Source organism: Haemaphysalis longicornis, unplaced genomic scaffold (assembly GCF_048455015.1).
Source record: "Haemaphysalis longicornis isolate Haplotype H1 unplaced genomic scaffold, Haemaphysalis longicornis Haplotype H1 scaffold_10, whole genome shotgun sequence".
Lineage (NCBI taxonomy): Eukaryota > Metazoa > Arthropoda > Arachnida > Ixodida > Ixodidae > Haemaphysalis > Haemaphysalis longicornis.
Window position 1 is genome coordinate 18,126,977 of NW_027526204.1, and position 16,799 is coordinate 18,143,775.

Below are 16,799 nucleotides of genomic sequence, written 5' to 3' on the forward strand. Positions count from 1 at the left end.
TTACTCTCTCTGTTCTTGCAGGTTGGGCCTCATCCTTGTGGTTAGCAGCTGCTTTAGCTCCCAGAGAAAAATTGGCCGGCCCTATGTTGTGTGCCTCACCTCTGAGACGGACAGTGGGGCGATTGGGGAGGCATCGTGCGAGTGCCCGGCGGGTTGCAGTGGAGCATGGAGTCACATCCTGGCGGCTGTGCACCTACTCGTCCTCTTGCAAGCCCAAGGTTTTGAAGAGGCGCCACCGGAGCTTGCGTGCACAGCTGCCACAACAGTGGGGACGTCCGAGACAGCAGGGCATCAAGCCAGCGAGTGTCCAAGACATTGACTGGAGAAGCCCGCAAGAAAATGGCCTCTCCCGTCCCTTGCCATTGCGTCTGTTCGGCGCACGTCGAGTGCAGGAGCAATGCGAGCAGCAATAAAGTGCCGTACAAGCGCTTGGGAGAAAACTTGATGGCCTTTGGAATGGGTTTTTTGCCTCACTTTTGCGGCTGGGCAACGTCGTGTTTACTAGACCGCTGCATGCAGGGGTGCGCGAATGCTTCCCTTTGTTCCATTTATATCCACAGTTTGCTATACTGCACGCGTTATAAATCAGCGAAGTATTTTAATTTACTGGGATTTTCACTGTGGATACAAAAAAAGCAAAAGCACTCAAGCTGATGCGCGGCGGACTGATGCAACTCTGGCCGTTTTTATTTTTTTGATGAAAATTTGAAAATTGCCTTAGCTACCTAATTCAATGGCCACTATCATTACATCGGAGGTAAGCATGCCGTGTGTGACAAACTAGAGTAGTGAGTGTGTATTTTAGTCGCAAAATATTCGACAGTAAATACATCATGGCTGAAATGACAATGGGCAACAAGTTAACTTGACGTAAACAAACCTGTCAGCCCGGCAAATCGGGAACCAAGTGCAGAAACTCGAATTTTCCAACGTCATATCATCATAAAACAGTGTACGCCTCTTCCGAAACGACACGCGGCTAAATGCACCGAAAAGAAACTAACAACATACTCCGATACCGTGCGCGCCCGCCACAGAGGAAATTTTCAACCGCACCGTGACGGCGTAGTGCGATAAGAAAAGATTGTTTACAGCCCTAGGTAAGATAAAGGCTCGTGTAGGGGCTAAGCGGTACCATTTAACAATGAAATGAAGCGAGCGTAGAGCCTCCGGGACGAGTGAAGAAATAAAGCCTAATTTTGACAACTTGTGGTACTGTTTCCCCGCTCGAGTGCCGCTGTCAGTCATAAATAGGTGACGCACGCTCAGGCTTCATTTAGAATACGAAGGCTGAACCACGGAACTCCAACGCAGCTGTATTTTTCACCCGTACAGCGACTACGAAATCCCGCGCTTAGCGAACCAATGACAAATATTCGCTAAATATCCGAGCGTGTCACAAAGGTTGCTCGCGCTGGCATAGTTCGCGTCAGAAAGTTCGTTCAAGAGCGTGGAACTTCACGTGCCTTTTCTCCATCTGGACCGGTATTTCCTCGTTGCGTGCACTGCCGCACGCAGCAATGCTCCGGCATTAAAGTCCATCACCAAGAGCGGTCAATGCCCGCCTTCCATGTTTTGCTACTTGGTGTCGGTTTCAAACGACCGTACCAAAATGGCGGACCTAGTTACCGGAGTCGACGTGAGATGGCGGGGCGCATTTTGCATAGGGTCTATTCAGGGTAACCTATGCATTTTGGATACTTATCGAGGAGCTCTGAGCGCTGAACCCCACGAATAAGCAAGGAAGGACGACTTATAAACGATCTCCTGACCGAGACTCTCAAGAAGGTTGTTTTCTCTCTCTCTTCAAGTGTTGCAAAGTTGGGGGGGGGGGGGGCGATACAGACTGACGTTATTCAGATGTCTCAGGAGCTGGCCAAAATAACTGAATTACTAGAAACACGCTTTTTGATGCCCTACAGCATCAAAGCGGGTGATTTCTAGCGTAGGCACTGCTGCCCCTCACAGCCGGAGTGTAGCAGTCGACAGCGGCGCGAGTCCCTACGCCGACGTCAGTCCTCAGTTAGTCAGTCAGTAAGTCCTCAGTCCTCAGTCCTCACTAGCTACACAAACAACCCGGCGACCAGTCGCCCCGCGCTGCGACCACTGCGACCGCGCCAAAAGCTAGGGAGCAAGATTCGACAGCAGCGCCACTACTTCACGCGACCGCCGTTCCGGCCGCCTTTCAAGCGGAGCTGCGCGTGTGTAACTGCCGGGGATAACACCACCCCAACCCGAAGCTTCCGTAGCACGAAGTTATATGATCTTTCGCCCATGCCGAGCGCCACCATGCTAGAGAGGATGGCTGAGTGTGTGACCCTGTCGAAGGCGCTCTGTAAGTCTAGTCCCAGGACCGCTCTGTTGTCCTTCTGTGGGATGCCTCCGACCGGGTCCAGCACCTCTCTCTGTAGCAGCAATAGGGCGTCTTGTGTTCCCAGATGGGATCGGAAGCCCAGCATGGAGTCGCTGTAGTGGCCCTGGGTTTCCAGGAATCTTTGCCATCTGTCGTTTAGTACGTGTTCGAGGACCTTCCCCACGCAGGAGGTGAGGGAGATCGGACGTAGGTTTTCTATCCCCGGGGGCTTATTAGGCTTCGGGAGGAGAACTGTTTTGGCTGTTTTCCACTGTCCGGGGATATCCCCTTTCTCCCAGCATTTGTTGTAGAACCTCGTGAGGGCCGCTATCGCGCTGTCACTGAGGTTCCTGAGGGCTTTGTTTGTGACCCCGTCGGGGCCGGGTGCAGAGCGGCAGTTGAGGGCACCTGTCGCTCGGCGTACCTCCCATTCTTCGATCTTTCTGTGCAGTATTGGATTCGGCGTTCCTGTGTATTCCGGGTGTTGAACCTTCTCCGTGGACGGTATGTACTTCTCGTTCATAACCCGGCGTACATTTTCGGCGCCCATTTGTGTGGTCGCCTTGTGAATGATTTGGGACATCCTGTGCCTTTGATGCTCCTTGCTCTTAGTGTTGTCCATTAGGCTTCTGAGCAGGGCCCATGTGCCTCCCCTATGTAATTGCCCGTCCGCCATATTACAGGCCTCGAACCACTGTTGCATACAGAGGTGTCTGCTGTATTTCTCTATTTCTTTTCCCAGGATTGCCACTCTCTTCCTAAGTGTCTTGTTGTTCCTCTGCCTCCTCCACCTCTTCTGCATGGATCTTCGGGCTTCCAGTAGGTGAGCTAGGCGGGAGTCGACGACCATGTCCTCGTTATCCGCTTCGACCGTATCCGTGGCCTTTTTGGTCTCTTCCACTAGCTTTCTTGACCATCTGTCGACGTCTTCTATCTCGCCAAGGTCCGCTTCGCGAAATTTATGCCAATTTGTGATGTTCCTTGCCACCTTTGGTCTCCTTGTGTCAGTTCCGTGGGGAGTCGGTATCAAGGTCTCCAGAATGAAGTGGTCACTCCCGAGGTTCCACCCCGTGTTCCTCCATTTCGCCGTTCCCTTATGGTGTAGGAACACGAATGCGAGGTCCGGGGTGGTGTCCCTCACGGTGGATGTCCCAATTCTTGAGGGTTGTGCCGGGTCAGAAATCAATACGAAACCGGCTTCCGCTGCGTCTTCGAGAAGTCTTCGTCCCTTGACAGTCGAGCGTGTATAGCCCAGTTCTTCATGAGGGGCGTTAAAATCTCCGCATATGATGGCCTCCGATCCTTCGCCTTTGGCAGTGTTGCCCGCTGCCTGGATTAGGTGTCGGAATCTTTGATTGCCGTGCTGTGGATTGCTGTATACATTGGTGATGTAAATGGATGTGGTCTTTCTTGCCCTACCATTCTCCCGTCTTCCCTTGATCACGATCTCTACCATGCTGGCTTCTATGGCAGAGTCGTTCATGCGTAGTTTCTCTGTACCGTCGATACTTGTTACCCCTTTTCGTACGAAGGTGCAAATACCTTGCGCCGTCCCCTTGCCCCCTGTGCGTGCACTTGGGGGCCTGGGGTAGGCCCTGTAACCTGTTAGTGTTATTTTCTCCGAATCTTCCAGAGGCGTTTCTTGAATGACAATAGCTTCTGGCCATTCTTCTTTCTTTATAGTTCTGAGGAGCTGTTGCAGGACAGCCTTTCTGTTCCTGTATCCGTTTATATTCCACTGCCAAATTTTAACACTCTTGTTTCGATCCATCGCGAATGCTGTTGCGGAAATCGTGTAGGCGTTCTTGTAGCATGGCGCTAATTCTCTCTGTATGCTGTTCTAGAGCCTGATTGAGCATCTGCTGCATATGGTGCATAGTTTTGTTGATGATCCGTTTCTCCATCTCCTCCAGATTTCTGTCCCACTTCTTATAAATGTTTTCCAGTCGCGTGAGCCTTGCTTGCAGGCCTGCGTATCCCGGTGTTCTGTACTGTCGGTTTTCTTCCTCTCCTGATATAGGTCGTTCATCCCCTTCCGGGGTCGCGTTCGTATATGCGTGCTCCGTATCCGAATGCTGGTGCTCCATGTTTTGCGACTGCTGTTGCGCTTCTGCCGTGGGCTTAGTCGGCCTTTTCCTGCGGTGCACCCGCGGCGGCGGTTCCTCAGCTTCGTTGTCGGTGTTCATCCTTTCGCTTCGTTCTTCAGCGTCCTCTTTTGGCTGGGAGCGTCCCATGCTTTCCAGGCATCCGCTGTCCCTTAGGCGTTCTTGCCGCATCTGCTTAACAGTCTTCTGCAGAGACTCTACTAGCGTCGCCAGTCTTTGGTTCTCCGCTTCCGATTTCTGAAGTTGCGCCTTGACGTTTCTAAGCTCCCGCTCCTTGGCGCAGATGTACTCCGCCGGGTCTTCAGTTTTGCTCTTCTTTCCTTGTATCCTTTGAGGTATTCCCGGTTTCATATTTGGGAGAGCCTCGTCGATCTTCCTTGTTCGCGTTTCCTCGCCTTGGCCGGTGACGCGTTCCTCGCCCGGGGTCGTACGTTTGCGTGACTGCGAGCGCTCTCTTGATTTTGACCTATAACGCGATTGTGAGCGCTCTCTGCGCCTCCCATTTTCGGATGTGATGTCAGCCCAGGAGAGTCCATGCTTCCTGCCTTCGCTCTTGCTCCTACTACGTTCCTTTGTTATAGACGGGTTCGAGCCGCCTTCTCCTTTATTCTTGTCTATCCTTGCCTGTCTGCCGGCTCCCGCGCCAGGTGGTGTGCGCACCTGTTCCGCCGGGCTGTTTTCCGGCCATCTGTTGTTGTTTCTCGGCGGTCTCGCGCTTTCACGTTTTTCCATCTGCCTTTGTCTAATGAGCAATGGCGTCTTGAATTTATTTTTGCAGCTCCCTGCCCTGGTGGTATGGCTGCCGCCGCATAGACGGCATCGCGGCTTGCAAAACTTCTTGTGCTCAGCGTCTGGGTTTTTACGCCCGCACGCAAAACAAATCTTTACGAGGGGGGTCGGGCACACGTCCCTCCTGTGCCCCACTTGTCCACATGTGGAACACACCTCTTTATGTTGACGATATAGCGTGCATTTCATGAGTACCCCCTCGTAGTAGACGTGGAAGGGGACCCTATTACCGTCGAATAAGATTACCACAGAACCTGTCTGGCCAAGTCTGTGCGCTGCTAGGATACTCGGATTGTCGTCGTTAACCAGGGCTCTGGTTATCTCCTCCGCTGAGTCGTCCAGGCCTACGCCCTTAATGACGCCTCGCATCGTGTTACTTGGCGCGCTTTTATATGCGAACGCCTCGTATGTGCAGTCCCCGACCGTCAGGTATCTAAGGGCCCCATAGCGGAATGATCTGCTCTCGCTGGGGGTACTGACGACCAGCACGTTCTGAGCCACGTTGACGGCTATTTTGTCGGCAGCCGCCTCCTCCGCTCCAACTTTCGCCGCTGCGATAATTGCTTTCCGAAGAAGCATCGGATCCGCATTCTTGGCCACAAAGCCCCCTCGATCATATAACTACGTGCGATCCTTCCTCACGGGCCGCACGGCCTGCTTGGAGGTGGAGGGAGAGAGATGGGAGAAAAGAGAGGGAGGCAGTGTGGGCACCCCACAGGGGTCCGTGATTTCCCCTCTACTCTTTAACTTAATAATGATAGACGTCGCCCGAGAGTTAGACAAGCTCGGCCCGAAAATCCGTCACTGCATATACGCAGACGATATTACAATATGGGCCACGGGCGGCAGCGACGGCGATATAGAAGCCGGCCTGCAGCAAGCTGTAAATACTATCGAGAAGACACTGGAGGGCACCGGACTGAAATGCGCTCCGCAGAAATCCCAACTTATGATCATCCCCCCACCGGGAAGACAACGAAAAAAAGCCGCTGCAGAAGCGGAACGAAACATTACAATCAGCACCGGGGACGGCATGCCCATCCCTCACGTGGACAAGATCCGGGTGTTGGGGATGCACATTGACGCCCACCGCACCAACGGCACGGCAGCCAACCAAGTGGTAACAAAGATTGGCATCGCCACGAGGCTAGTAAGAAGAATTGCGACTAGAGCTCGTGGCGCCAGAGAGGCTAGCCTCGTACGACTGCTGCAGGCTTTCGCCATCAGCCACGCGGCGTACGTAGGCGCCTTCCACAAGTGGACTGCCAGAGAAGAGGCGCGCATCGATGCGGCCATCCGGAAGGCATACACCGGAGCCCTGGGCCTCCTCAATGGCACGAAGACGTCGGCCTTGCTATCTCTGGGAGTTCATAATACGCTCTCGGAGATCAGCGAGGCCCAACGCACAGCCCAGCTAACGCACCTAGGAGACACGGCTGCTGGGAGAAGAATATTAGAGCGAGTCGGCCTAAAGTCCCCGAGGGATGGCGACTACACCACGACACCAATAGACGAGCAAACATTGAGAAAGCTGATCGTGTACCCGTTACCCCGTAACATGGACCCGACGAACGATGAACCCAGAAGAGCAGCGAGAGCCAGGGCGCTGCTCAAACTGCACGGAAGCGAGGACGGGACGGTCTTCGTGGACACCGCCAGGACCCCGAGGGAGAAGGCGTTCGTCGCAGTGGTGGTTTCGGCGACAAGAAAGACGGTGATCAACGCGTGCAGTGTCCGCGCCGTTGGTGCGGGCCAGGGCGAAGAGGTCGCGATAGCTCTGGCCCTGAAAACCGGGGGAGTCAGGACGATACTGAGTGACAGTAAGAACGCGATACGAAATTTCGGGCGCGGAGCCGTGTGCGGGGCGGCTGCGAGTTTATTAAGGGACTCAGTGCCAGCATCATCTGTGACACTGAAATGGTTCCCAGCCCATGCGGGATGGGACGTGTACGAACATACAGTGAACTGCAACGAGGTGGCAAACGCCGCGGCCCGTGATCTCGCAAAGTGCCGGGAAGTGGCGAACTATGCCGCCGGTGTTGCAAGGGAGACGACTACGAGCCTGGAAGACGAAAACCAGCAACTCACCAGCTACAGGGAAATCCTCGAATGGTATCGCGAACGCCGCCGGGTATTCCCCCCACCACACCGAGATCTCACTCGGCGGGAGGGGGTACTACTCAGGCAGCTACAAACTGAAAACGTTCTCACCCCCGCGTTGGCAAAACACATGTGTCCGGAACTCTATGAAAACGACACGTGTAGCCTGTGCAACCTGGACAGGGCCACGCTGGCCCATGTGCTGTGGGGGTGTGGCAAAAGGGGGGCGACGGACAGCGTGCTGCCGCCGCCTGTGAAACACTGTGTGGGGTCGGGGCATCCCGAAGAACAATTACGGGCCGTCCGGCAGCTCGAGGCTGCGCTGGCCCTCCAAAAGCGAAAGGGGGACACTCCGAGTAGCAATAGGAGGCCGGCAACCTAGCCCCGAGGTCTAGGCCCGGGTGCCACCGAGGTAAAGGTGGTTGCTAGATAGGGTGAACCCCGCGCCCTGCGCGGCCGGTGGGAATCCCGCATGCTGGAACGAAATAAAGGTTATTCTCTCTCTCTCTCTTCCGTAGCACGATTTCCACCCAACGAGCGAGCCCACTGGGGACGTAATTCCACGCGGTGGAAGTAAAGCGCGCGTGGCGCGACGGGGGGTTTCCTTTCCCACCAGCAGTTCTTCTATCATTGATACAGGAAGAAGTGGTAGTGGCCGTGTGAGGTCCCTGTGACAGGCGCGATCCGCCACTGTGTGGGCAGGACGCATGTCCCGGCGAATCCACCAAACGCAGACAGGGCATGGATATGTGTCCATAATCTGGTGAATGCGTGCGGCCAGGCTTGTACAACGCGCAACGCGACGCAAATCCCGAATCGCTGCCGTTGAGTCCGTGTAAAGTTCCAGCTTGCCCCCAGTAGCCACAGTCGATGCAAGCGCCTGAACGCCATCCCTAGTGGCAGTAAGTAAGTAATTTAGGGCTGGGTAGGAGGGACACGTCAAGGCCGTGGTGACGAAGCAGTCGTATGCGCCGGCGTCCACAAAAGCCTGGACAACCAGTGGTTGCGTCTCAGGCGCCCAGTCAGGGACATGAAGGATGGCATCTGGAGGCTGGGGAAGGCCCGAGGTACGGACGTGTAGCCTTGCCAGAGGCTTGTTGTCCGTCATCTGATGGAACAGCCGAATTTGGAATGAATAGTGGATGGCGCGACACACAATGCTATAGCAGTGGCCAAGCTCTGTTCCCAGTAAAAGAATTGAACATCTATGATGAAGTTGATGATCTCAACGAGGCTGGGTGCGTACAACGGGGGGGGGGGGGTGGGGGAGGCTGGGACGGCAGTTATGTGTACTGTACTATTTTTAGGATGATAATGATGATGATACAGAACAACTGTATTGTGCCCAAACCTTAAGAAAGGAAAAAGGTAGGCTGGTGCTTGCCTCCCCAACAGTAGTGCATACTCAGCGAAGGGGGGTTGACCACTAACCGTACACTGCAAAACTACAGGAGCGGACAAAAACTGCAAATAAGATTAATGTAACTGCAACTGATTGTATTACCGTGTTACGTGCCTGAGTAAAAAGAAAATTCGTTGTTTGTCAAAACTGCGTCATTCTGGGCAAAAAATATATTTTTTTTTTCATACGGGATATCACCCGATATTTATGCCATAGGATAGCTATTTCTTATTGACCTAGAAAATGGATTCTTATAGTGTAACACGTTGCAACGTCCTGTCGCATGTTTGAACACATCGACACTCTTTTGATCCTTCGCTACACCAAACCAGCTGATCGACACCCTGAGTTCGAAGGTGGCGACTTTTTTGACGCATTACGGGTGGTGGTGGCAGTAGTGGCCCGTACAAAATGGTACATGCCAAATTAGTGGGACTCTCCAAGAATGATTGACTTCAGTTGTTGAGACGAATTAGATCAGCCGAAAATAAGGTAACAATTTGGTGAGCCTTCTTCGAGGCACTGAAGCATCATTTTGTTCTCTTGGCTCCTCTTACGTTTAAAATATTATGCGGCGAAACTGTGTCGAGAGACTCCCGCGATTCCCACGACTGCTGGCTATCCTACAGGACAGGCGAAGAATTTGACTCTATGAGCGTGTTTTTTTTTTCGTAAACGTCACGAGGAAGTGTTCTCGTTATAGAAAACCAAGGTCTCTATTGTTGTTAATGCCCTTAATATTAGCATAAGCTGGTCGTTAGCGTCTCGACTAGTGAGCAGAGTCTCCCACTCTTTGGCAAAAAGCAGCTCGAACTTTACACAAAACGGAAGAAAATAAAAAACAGGGCACGCCGCTGCCCTTTTTTCTGGCTTTTCGCCAGCAATGTACGAACTAGCACAGTTTGGAGCCACCCCACTCTATGGTTTGCGGTTGCTGGTTGGTCGGAAGGAGTCTTGGCTGATTCTTGAATTCCAAATACCCTATGATGCATATTGTTTCAACGTCCTGGAAGCGCTTGGTATGCCTAGGGTGTTTCGTAGGACACCCCGAATTTAGGAGTGCGCCGCACTAGTACATTGCCGGTAGTAGTCTACACTTAAGTACTGATCCTTCCTTAATGAGGGTCTTATGAAGACGTAGTGTGTTCGTTTTTTAGAATGTTCTAGCATATCCGGACGTGTATGCAGGATTGTCTCCTCTTGTCCCCGAAAGAGGGTGGCTGGGTGGGATGTGTGTTCCTACGGGAATGTCTGGCGTAATGTCAAGTTCCGGCATGTGGCGGGAGGTTTCCTTTCACAGTTATGTGCTCCCGAGTTCAAAGTACGCAGACGTTTGCTGTGCTGCTGTTTTGTAGTAGCTTCAGGGCCAAATGGCTCATTCTTCCTTTCTGAAGTGTTTTGCTGGCCCAATTACACGCGGTGATGGCCATTTCTACAATGGGCTTGTCCGCCAATTAGAGGGTACACGTTAGTTTCTCCCGCCCTTAAGGGTTTCTGTTCACTCTCCCGAACAACGATCATCTAAGGCTTTTCTATAGCGCTAGTAATTCGTATTCCACTTCAGTTACCGGTGACGTACTTGCCTTGGTAATGATAATGCAGAAGATATTTCTTTGTCCGCCAGTCAGCTATCCTCCGAGATTTCACCACCGTAACTCCTAGCTGAACCTTGGATACCCAGCTTTAGTCAGCCTCGACCGATCCGTTTCGATCTTCAAGCACACCAGCCCACTGCGTTCTACCTCAATTGTAGTCCCGCAGGGGCACATTGTGGGTCGTTTCCTATTTAATCTGAGAATTAACAGTGTGGCCGGAACACTTGGACAAGATTCTGCCGCCCGTTTCCCGCGTTATGCCGACAACATCGTGATGTCGAAAGCTGCCCCCGACTACTACAGCAAAAAACTATTCAATGTTACCAGCAGCAATCTTCGCCATGGAACATACGGTGCCCACTTTTAACTACAACTGCTCAGATTTTATTGTTTTAGTTGTCTGTATACGTTGTCATTGTCGCGACGCTACTTTTTTGCAGAAAGGGATCTGCATCCTCGTGAGGCTGTTTGCGGGAGCTTCTTTATCCGCCCCTCCTTTATCTAAGTGCGTTGGTTATGGACCAGAAAAATACTTTAATTATCATGATTGCCTCCTTTATAGCGGTGGTTACGCTAATCGAGTTTAAAAATGGTAAAATTCGACTGCGGGCATTCGAGTTAGGAGATCTGAGAGTCCAAAGCGCAACGAATGCTTAACGCAGGAAAACCGGGCGTATACCGACGCAGCTGCGTATGCCGACGTATGCATGTTGCGTATGCAGCATACGTCGTAGGCTGCGTAGGCAATGTATGCCGACGCAGCTCGCCCCCCGGCGAGCTGCGTCGGCATATTTTCCCAGAGGGTAAGAGGCGAACCTCTTTCGCGCCTCCGGGAAGGAGATGTTTTCAGTGACTTTTACGTTAAGTACTTCCTTTTCTTGCTGAAACTTCTGGTATTTCCTGGAGTACGCCTCATGTGGGCCCCTGAAGTTTGTACATGTGAGGTTGTCAGAAGCGCAGGTGTCGGTGGGGTGGTCCTGGGCGGCGTATTTCGCACAGATTGTTTTGCCGCGGCAAGATGCTTTACCGTGCCCGAACTGCTGGCACTACTTAAAGCAGCGGCGCGGATTAGAAATGGGGAGGTTCCCGTTTGAACCCATTCCAATTTCATCCTTCCCGCTTGTTTCTTTCCGTTTCAACCCGGCGCAAAACGACCTTTTCTTTTTGCCCTTTTCTATTTCGCCTGTTCCCACTTGACCCCGTTCCTATTTGAACCTTCTCGTTTGTTCCGTGCCGCTTCAAGTCGGTACAAAACACCCTTCCCGTTTCGTATTTTCCCTATTAGCCCCTTCACAGAATAACGAACCCAGTTTCGACTCGGGTGCCTCGGACCGAGGCGTGCGATTTTTGAAATTCAAGTTGCGCCCGACTGTCCTTATGTTTTGAGTTACGTCAGATGCAACCGAAAGTCAAAAATACTTGCGTACGTCGTAACCTGAAAATTAATTAGTTACGTCAAACTTTCTTCACCTTAAAAAAGCGTTACGGCTGGCGGAGTCAAAGTATGCAGATGCCCTATTAACCTGCCACCTTTTTGCAATGGCCCGTTTTACGATACGTGGCGCTAACTAAAAAACAACACGTAGGTTGCTGCGTTACGTCCGACCAGGTACAGCGTGTGGGAATTACAGCTAAAACCACACTCTTCCGACTGCTTCTGCGATTGTCGAGCGATCCGGAACGTGTTGCTCGCATGCGTACTCCGTGGCAGCGGTGATGGTTGCAGTCCCTACGGTTGTATATACGAATGCACATCCACTTATATGCAAGTCACACACAAAGAAAGAAAGGACGAGAATTAAAAAATTAGAACATCTCCGCCGTCGCAGGGCCAGTTTGTAGCGGCAGTAGCTCTTGCTGAGAATGAAGTTGGGTGTTTTAACAAATGCAACTATTAATTTATTAGGGGTATTACTGTTTTTTTTCTACGCAGGAAAAAAATCTGGCAAAATATGTTTACCAAATCTAGCTAACTACACAAAAAAAGTATTTCATGAAAGCGGTAACTATTATGGGCCAAGCCTGTGGTATGATCCATTTTAATTTTTATTCATTTATTTATTCATAATACCCCTAAAGTTCCTCGTGAGATGGTATTACATAGGGGGGAGGGGGTTGCATGAACAAACGTACAAACAATGAATGTCAAAAACAAAAAAAAAACAAAAGGGATAAAATTTTAAATCAAATACAGGCTATGGTTGAAGTATATATTATAACAAGTAATTGGTAACGACGGAAAAAATAGAGCAAAGAATCGGCAACAAATCGTTCGAATACAGACAAGTACACAGTGAAACAACCTATGAAAATGCAAGAAAAAATTCTCAATACACTTAATAAAAAAAGAAAAGAAATAAAGCATACACTCAAAAACAAATCAAAAATATACACTCACTCATCACACCACAAACAAGCTGAATCAAGGTAAAAAACAGTACATATTGGCGCTGCACGTTCCGAAAAAGATGAAATGAAATAATTAAAACAGCAAAAGTTAGATGGTAACTTTTCGATGGTAACTTAGATTGTAATGTGTAGCCCACGGTCAATTTATATGCAACTGTCTGTAAAAGAGTGGTCATTGAAGTCTAAAGCTGAAATTTCTCCCTGGAGCAAATAGTTCGCACACATTTTTCATCCAGGCGTTAAGAACACCCCAAGCTGTATTCTCTTGCATGCACTTTTTACGGATAATGCATAGGTGGACACGCAGTACATGGAAGAGAAAAAGCAAACATTTAGGTAGTTATCCATCTATAATAGAGTGTTTTAGCACATCGTTACAGTGTTTGCGTCGCCGTCTACCATGTTACGTGGAGCCGGAGTTTCCGTTTGCCGCTGAAGACGGTAGGACACATTGTTTGCGGTTGGCTTATTCCGGCCGCCGCGGAGCAAGTAGCGACATTTGATGAATTAGTCTCAAAGCAAATCACGCATAAGTTTAAGTTTGTTGCTCATGTGTATTTGCTTTCGTTTAAAGTAGCTTGGACATTTGCCTTGTGGTCTGAAGCATTCACAATAATTGAAGTTTTGAGAATGCTGTCGCCATCACCTGCAGAGCTCTAAAAAGAAAACGTGTCGGTGGCGCCATCTACCGAGTAGAGTTCGAGTCAAGGAAAAATAGAATTTTCCCTCCCGCTAAATATTTAGTTAAGAAATGAGTAAAATAGGTTCTAGACATTACTCAGTAACCTACCTTATCTTGCCCAGCACAATTTTCGATTCCTAAAAGCGCACTGCGAGCTTAGAAACTTATCCATTTGAACCGGGCTTTTTTGGGAGCGGGTTGAAACGAGAAGGGTGTTTTACGAACGGGTTGATACAGAATGCGGTCAAACGGGAAAGGCGTTTTGGGAACGGGCGCACACGGGACGGGCCAAACGGGAAGGGCGTTTCAGGATTTGGTTCAAGCGGGACGGGTTCAAACGGGAATTGGTTGTTTCGGGCTACACCCTCGAAATGTAAGTACGAAAGAAACATCGGATGAAGCCTGCATTTACATGTTCATGGAGCGATTAGCGGTTGGAGGTAAGGAGAGTATGTTTGGTGAGAATTATTTTGTTCTCTCTGCACATCGTGGTGCGGCGCACGGCTGTTACACCCTGTTATTTCAATCCTTCGAGAAGGACAGCATCTGTTTCGGTAAGGAGATCTGGCTCAGAGATCACACCCTGCGAGCTATTCGGTTTGCGGTGGGGTGTGAACCTGATGTCCCGATCGACCATTTTCGTCTGACCAAGGAGTGTTGTCGCCTGTTGCTGGTCCTTCACCTAAACAAGGCCTTCACCGGTTCGTTGTTTTTTTTTTTTTGGATTGTAGGTTTTCCCAATTATTCCTTCAACGTATTTTGTGACAACTCTGAAGCAACAGGGACGGCTGCGTCAAGCGATTCGATGACAAAGAAACGATAGTAGCTGTCAAGGTTTGGAAAGCTCAAGGTTAGAAGCTGAGGAAAAGAGACTTCGATGGGGCCAATTTTCAGGGACTGATCACGTTTTGGGGGGTTGAGTTTTGCATACAGCATAGAAAAAAGCCGGGGACGGGGGTACTTTCTTTGTCAGCCTTACCCTGGCAGCTTAAGAGGTCCCGGAGCTCCCTGCCTGGTAAACAGACAGGGAGCCTATCCGCCGGAGCTTGACCTGGGCTCCGACGGCCACCGTTTGTGGTTTCTAACCCTCCACCTGTAAATAAATCGTAATGGTAGGTGACAACTTATGTTTGGGGGCGCGGGTCCGGGGTGTCGCCAATACCGTCACCAAGATTACTCAAGGTGCCCCGTGTGGGGGGTGTTCTGATGTTAACAAAAATTCAAACGTCCATTGGTTGAGATTTAAAGGCATTGTCAAGATCCCAGGGTGGTATAAATTACTACGCTGCCCAAAAATATATCTTTCATTTCATAGAACACTAACGCGTTCGGGGAATAAAATTTCCTATGGGAAGTGGAATCGTGTATTAAGATGAGGAGCCACGTGCGCTATCACCCCTCTGTCGCCATACATCGGCAGCGGTGGAACATGTTCTTTTCTTCGCGGCAGATACCCACTTGCAGGCTTGACAGGAATCGGAAGCTTTTAGGGGCTAATGTGCCCGCTTCACAAGACTATGCATTGCAAACCTAAAACCTGAACAATAGTGCGTGCCGAGTGGCACGTCAACATAACCGGCAACGGGACCACTGGGCCACCCCAAAGGCCGCATAAGAACGGGGTTAGCAGAGGCGGAAGACAATAACATGTGCAGCGAATTGGAAAGAAAAAAAGTGGCCGCTATCTGCTCCTTTCGTTGCAAATGTCGTCAAAAGACGATAGTCTTTGCAGACATTTGCCAAGGAAATGCCCCCCTTTGCTTTCCCGCTCACCTCTCATGCTGTTCCTGTACCGTCGCGCTCATCCCAAGTTAAATACACTAAAGGTTTGTGCAAGGCGATTTGAATTTACTGCGTTCCACTGCTACAGGCCGGGTTCTTCGATGCCAGCGCTGCAGTACGGCAGAGACGCGGGTGAATGGAGGTGCCGACTACAAGGTTTATAGAACCGCATGGCCGTGCTCCACGTGTGTTCCAAGCAGAACGTGCAACCTAGCTAGTGAAACCTTTCGTTGCTGTTTCCGCGTGATTTTTCATATGCCGACAGGAGGCGGCGGTTTTCTGCAGTAGATGTAGAATATCATTTGTTATAGAGAAACCAAGCATCCATGAATTTTTTAATAAAGGAACACTGCAAATATCACTTGTGTACCCATTTCCTGTCATATTTGCGTAATGTCTTGTTCTTGTTCAACAAAGTTGACAAGTATGAACGTATAAACGGGACTTAGACGTTTACATTTGGCTGTGAGTATATAAGACCATTGCGCAATATCAATTTTACTTTGGCCGGGTGGCTGAATCGAGTTACAGACAGACAGACAGACAGACCAAAATTTCTGGGTTTAAACAGCCCAAGAAAGAATATCGTCTTTAAAACGCTTCGCGTAGTAGGAATCGAAAATGGGTCCGTCGGGCTATGCAGCCGGCGTCTATCCTTTGAGCTATCATCGCATTACGGGCGCAAAGCATTTCCTTTGCGTTCGTACAGCGGGCGTTGGCTTTGGACTTGTCCGCGGGTTCTAGCGCGGGAGAGATGCGAAAGCATGCGGACGAAACGATCGGGGCCTGCCCGGCACGGAGAAATTTCAGAGGAAAGTTTGGAAATAAATGTAAGGTGCAACACCCGGGTCTCCAACGAAGGGGGAGAGGGGTCGTTAGCTCTGCTGTTTGTCCAACCTTGCGCCACAAGTGTAAGCTGCGCCAATTTTATCAGTGGATGCCCTAAGAGCTGTATTTTAAAGCGAAATATTTTTTAGTGGAATAGAAGGTGTCCCGGCAAAAAACTAATTGTGTGACAATGGTTACTCGAAAATGGCGAAAAAGTAATGGTTCTAGATAAGACAATACAGGCATAGATCGCGAAGAAGGAGTACCATGCTCTACCTATTATCTCGAAAACTATCTAGGGCTAAGGCCGTACATTTAGATCCCTGGTTGATGCGTTTACCATGCCCAAGAGCTCATCCCATGGGTTCATTCTTCGTTGGGTGTTTGGGTCTTTGCAGGTTTCACGATCGAATGGACGCTCTTTCAGCGAAGGGGGGACGCGCTCTTTGCGGAGGTCTTGACGCACTTTTCACGCCGTATTCATGTTGGAAAGACCTACAACTCCAAACTTTCTTTATGGAAAGATGATAAGTTTTTATGCATAGTTTTAGTCACCGAAAATTGTTCGTCTACACTGCGTACTCTCCGTCTTTCGCGGGAGACGATCTGCTGGAGTGCAGCCACAAACAGCTTCGCTATAAAAAAAATATGAGGATTGGCCACTGTGAATACTCTGTCATGTTTGTGAGCTTCATTTACTTATCATGATGAGTTATAGTTAACAGCGAAGTTGCAAACGTTATGATGACGAACT